The sequence below is a fragment of the Sardina pilchardus genome, chromosome 6, assembly GCF_963854185.1.
Source record: "Sardina pilchardus chromosome 6, fSarPil1.1, whole genome shotgun sequence".
NCBI lineage: Eukaryota > Metazoa > Chordata > Actinopteri > Clupeiformes > Clupeidae > Sardina > Sardina pilchardus.
The window spans coordinates 9,034,706-9,040,365 of record NC_084999.1 but is presented as its reverse complement, the minus strand read 5'-3'; positions in this window follow the sequence as shown (position 1 = coordinate 9,040,365).

Genomic DNA, 5,660 nt, shown 5'->3' with positions numbered 1-5,660 from the left:
AAAAAATGCATTTTTTGAGCATTGGAAGAGAAGTACGCCTATTTCATTTTGGTGGTGGCGTATGGCAAAATTTCATCATTAAATTCTGGGTAATGTGATCCCCTTTCATTATTCTTCTGCTTGGTAAATGAACAAGATGCAAATCAGCGAAATGCTGATTCTGTTTTTCATTCATCAATGAAAAGCAATGTCCTCAGTACGCTGCAGTACCAGGTTTTTTGCATGTTACGTCGTGACAGTTGCTTTTCCCCTCAAAGCCAAGTTGTGTTGGCCTTTCAAGGCGGCACAACATTCTCTCCATAGGAACAACTACATCAACTAACAATGCATGTCCATAGCAAACTACGTAAGAAATGGGAACATGTTATGTCTCCTTAATATATCTTTCCCTCACTGATATAATTATTTTTGCTTATTCAATTACAAGACAATTAGCAGTCAGTTGGTGTAAAGTAATGAGTGCCCTTGCATACTTTTCCAACGTATTTCCCTCCCCGCAAGAAAAGTATGGACCCAGATCAACGTCTGTTTAAGAACAGGGGGTGAAGCTGTTGTGTTTCAAGGTTTATTGTCCATTCCTTCATGGTAAATGACAAAGAAGCAGTCCTCTTGTTTATGTGCTTATTGGTGCTGGTGGAGGGCTGCGTTTGAAGCAGGAGGGCAGTGAGTGAGTCCTATCAGTGAACCTAACCCTGCATGGTCACTGCACTCCAAAGGGAACTTGTAGGCAAGGTCGTTACTTCTGACAGACAGCATCCCACAGATCGGGGGAGTTGGGGGGGGGGATGCTGGGATAGGACTGTCCCCTGAACAACAACAACTCCATTCCTCCCCCCCTAAAGATTTAGTTGCTGTCACCCAGCCACTTCAGAGCCCAGCATGGTTTCGAGAAAAAAAGGGGTCCCCCGATATCCCCTGAACTTCCAGTCGAATTAGGACATGAGTAAGCATGCCCGGGGTTCCGTCCTAATTTCCCTTGGAACAGATGTTATCTGCTTACAATTATCCAGCCCCGTCATCGCTGGCAAAATCGATGCAGACAAGCCCGCTCGAATATTCCATTTCTCATCCCATCTTTGTGTCTTTTGGGGTTTTGGAGAGGAGAGCGCACGTTTTCGAAATTGTTTTGTCTTTGGCGAGCTGTTGGCATGTGCTGAAGGGCTTTTTTATTCCACACATCTTTGCTAAGTTAACCAAGGTCTAGGCCCGTCCAGTTCAGCAGTGAAGCGAGCTCTGCAGCAGACCTTGCGGCCAGCCTAGGCCAGTGTCCATGGGGGTATGGCCTGACAGGGCTCATAAAACTTCCCCTCTTCAGTATCAACAAACCTCACACCTTGCGTTATCACAACGGTTTGATTTTTGCTTGCGCTTTTGGAGAGAGACCCGCAGTTATGCTTGTATAATTTTTGCTGGCAGGACAGTGTGAGTGTGTTTAAAATTCCATTTTTTAATGCGCAAAGCAAAGTATCCCTCAACGTCAGAGAACATTACACCAGCAAGAGCATTTTTTAAACCCGGTAACCTCGGTAACCCCTTCAGGTGTTATGCAACCACACGTCATAAAAATGTAGCTGATGTGCTGCTGCTGACATTGCTGGGATTTCAGTGAATTTCTATCTGATGAACTTTTGGAAAGAAAGAAGACTCAAAGGGTTTAGAACTATCCTCACTCTTTCTCTTTCCCTCTCTCTCTCTCTCTTTCTGCTGGTAACTCTATCTGGGGGAATAATCAGGTGATAAATGATGACTTCTTCCCAGGAGTGCGGGTGGCTTTTAAGGCTGTGCCCCATGACCTTCCAACAGACAGGACAACAAACCATCAGTGTGTGTCGTGACTCGTGCCCTCTCGACCCGTAATACTGGGCCACACTAATATCCTTCCTTTGCATCAGGAGGCATTTCCAGCTTTTCCTGTAAGAGGTTGTTTTTTAATCTTATTCTTGTTCTTTACATAAGATGTCATCTCACCATCCATACAGATGAAGATGCATTTTGTCGAAACACAAGCCCACATACATTATTATTCATGCAACAAGTGATCACATTTCCTATTCCTAATTTTTTGGAATGGTTATTGATTACATTAATGATCTTTGTGTGTGCATCATACACTAAATGCTTTTAGATTGACCAGACCAGAGTAAAGAAGACATAATTGAAAAGCAATAAGTATTTTATAGTGGATGAAAACTAACTGCGTATTACAGACTTCAACAGCAAATTAGAGGATACAAATGAAGTATCCTTCACAGGCGGGGTTAGCGAGAACGATTACCTAAACTGGTACCAAAACACTACGGCCCATTCTGAGGTCTATGTTTCTAGCTAACAGCAGGACCTGACCAGGGTTGACACCAGACTTGCTTTTCACAGCCATGCAGTCTATCCAGGCCAGACAACAAGTGTTGGCAGTATTTTGGGACAAATAAAGCTTTGCTAATTGCATGTCAGAATCATTTAAGATAACCTGACTCCTGCCTGGTGCCTGTCCCCCCCCCTTCCCCCTTCCCCCTTCCCCCTTCCCATCACCCCCCTGTGCCGTATTCACAACGGCAAATGAAGCACTGTTATAAGCCATCACCATAATCACATCTGACACAAGTGCACTCACTTCAGGCCGCGGCGCTTTACCCAGCTTTGGTAATTACATCAGTTTAAAGCGATATCGGGTATTCCCATCTGCAATGCGGCACAGCACGCGCTGGGAACACGAAAACAAAAGGGAGATGAACTCAAGCCGCCTCCCACGGATGGAGTCATGTCTACGCTACGTCAAAATCCAAAGGCAGCACACACAACACCCTTTGCCAAATTAGATTCATGTCTTCTGAGGAGGTTAACTGGAAGTCATATTTTTGTAAAAAAAATAAATAAATAAATAAGGGAGTTGTTTCTAAAAAGCTCAACTACATCTGAGATTTTTTTTAGCAGATTGTAGACAGCTATAATTATGCGGCCATTGGTAACTTGATTGGTATGTTAGACAGTGAAAGCGGCTAAGATCTTGAGGATGATTTTAACATGAGCTGACAAATCTGGTGGAATGGACTCATCACAGACATGCATCAAATAAATCTACAATGGGTTAGACATTTCTCATGATAATTACACCAAGAAAATCTACACAAGACCAAACTACCCAAAAACTCACTGTCTCTTCATTTTTTTTTTTTGAGGTGGAGGGGGGGCGGGGGGGCAATCTGCTGAGCAGTCTGACTTAAGGAGAGAAACATTTTGATTGTAGGAGGTCTTGTTCAGTGTCCATGGGTAATGCTCGAACTCTATAGGAGAAGTGGGGCTCAACTGTGGGAAGCTGTGATCCATGAGCCATCACACATTCCTCCCCCCACCCACCTGGATTATATGACCCCCTAAATGGCTCCAATTACTCAGCCACTGACGGACAGACAGATTAGGCTCTGCAGTGGGGGTCCGCAGATGGGCCCGCTCCACACAGGTATGAAGCGAGGGAGGGGGATCAGATAGCAGGAAGAGAGAGAGGAGAGTGATGGAATGACGAGGAATGAGCCCCGCGTGGAGCCCAGAGGTGCGAGCCCAGCGGCCCAGTGCATCCCCTGGTCTCAAACTTTAGCCGTTCTTTTCTTCAGCCAGGCCAGCATCACCAGTTTCAGGATTGTTGTTGTTACAGCGCTGTGCTGAATTGGTATAAAAGGGTCACTCTGTGGCTTTGAAGTCACACTTTTGAACTGTACAGTTAACTCAATGTAGCAGGAGCCCTGATTGTTTTTTATGCAAGTACATACTTTCACTACAAACCTCATTACTTTTGATTATATTCCCTCTGAAGGCTTTCAACGCCTTGATAGACAGAATGAATGATCCCTAATTCATCCTTGGCTCGTTAACCTCCTCTTCCTCCTCTTGATTAATGTCTGACAGGGGCTGTGGTCTGCGAAGGCAATGAGGCTTCTGCTACAGCGAGCGCTTCCCCTGCTGACTTTCCCCCGTAGCCCACGGCAACACACTGCAGCTCCGTGGCGACGGCGCTCCATTAAAAATTCTGCACGGTCACCTATGAGCCAGACTGGCAGGGCGTCCATCGCCGCTGCCGCTCCCGCTGGACAGTAAATCGTTCTTATTTATGAAAGCTCTGTTTGAAAAAGAGGAGAGAAAACAAACTCACATGGTTTAATGTATGAGCCCGCAAGGCATTGTTTGGGAATTTTGTAGGGTTTAAGTTTAGAGCAACCAGTAAATTGTGCCTGAACCACAAACACAGCAAGTAGGAACTGCAGATTTTGTGGGATGATTTATTATTCCTTAAATTTATGACTTCTTTTTCAAACATACTTTCCGGGAAATATTCCTCAGTCTTTCCCCCCCCCCCCCCCAAATTGGTTATGAAAGAATTTGTTTCAATTAAGTCAATGTTTGAGTCCGATTTGGATAAGTCATTGACAGAGTGAAGCATATGTTGGGACAAGAAGGACAGGAGAAAAAAAAAGAAAAAAGAAAGCTCATAAGTCTTTGAGCCGATTAAAACAGTGACTCTATTGTCCAGCATCATCCATACAAACCTCCGCCACGCCTACTCAGAACCCTCAGATCCCGTATAGGGTACCAGCGCTATTCTGGCCCTCTAGTCTCTGATCATCTGTGTGTGAATCTCCCCGAGCTACAGAGGAGAGAATCCCAACAACAACAAAAAAAGGCCGTTCACAAGGGAGCCTCCTCGGCACGGGGCAGAGATGAGCAGAGCACAAGTGAAAATGCTTAAAGTGTAAAATTACATTTCTCTTGAACAAACACATGTGTGACTTGTTTTGTTTTTTTTCATGTGGTGCTGCGCTTCCTCTTGGACGTGGAACCCGGGACAGTGGTAGTAAATTACTTGTCGGAACACGTCTTGCTCTCTTGCTCTCGTCATGCTCATAGTTTGTCCATAATCTCGCTGGCACTGACGTGAAACACTTCAGTCAGTCATGACAGTCATATTCTCCCCCCACCTACACAAATTGTTTAAAGCTGGCTTCGTGATTCAGTTTTTCTCTCACTCTTGTTTTTTTCTTGGGTTTTTTTTCCCCCACAGCCCATGTAGCACAACGTTTTTTATGATGTTGTGTGTTGCTCCAAATTTATGGGGAACTGTTTGTTTTCGAGAGCAGCAGGACCCCAAATGGGTTCCAACCTGCCTTGGTGAACGTGATGGAGGGATAGAGGGGAGGGGGGGGGGTGCCTCTAGTGATCCAGTCAGCGTAGCACAGCCCAGCCCCTGCAAAGCGTCTGGTTACAAGTCTCTCTTTTCCTGTTTATGTAGTCAGGGGGTGCGAGAGAAAAAGGGCTCTGTCGGACAGGCACTCCTCATAGAAAGCAGATGAGTGTGTGTGTGCATGAGTGTGTGTGTGTGTGTGTGTGTGTGTGTGTGTGTGCGTGTGTGTGTGTGTGCGTGTGTGTTTGCGTGATACAAAAGGCTTTTTAGCATTTAGCATTGAGTCTCAAGGTGAACCAGTCCTTTTTAGCTCTTTTTTAATTTGGCTTGCAACACTGTAAATGAACTAAGTGATACAGTGATACACAAAACATGTTGAGCTTAGTTCTTTGACAGGATATGTCATTTTCTTGATAGGGAGTTCTATGAATTCTTATAATAGAAGTTCTCTTTCTATGAATTCTTTGATAGAGGATTCACTGCCAATTCA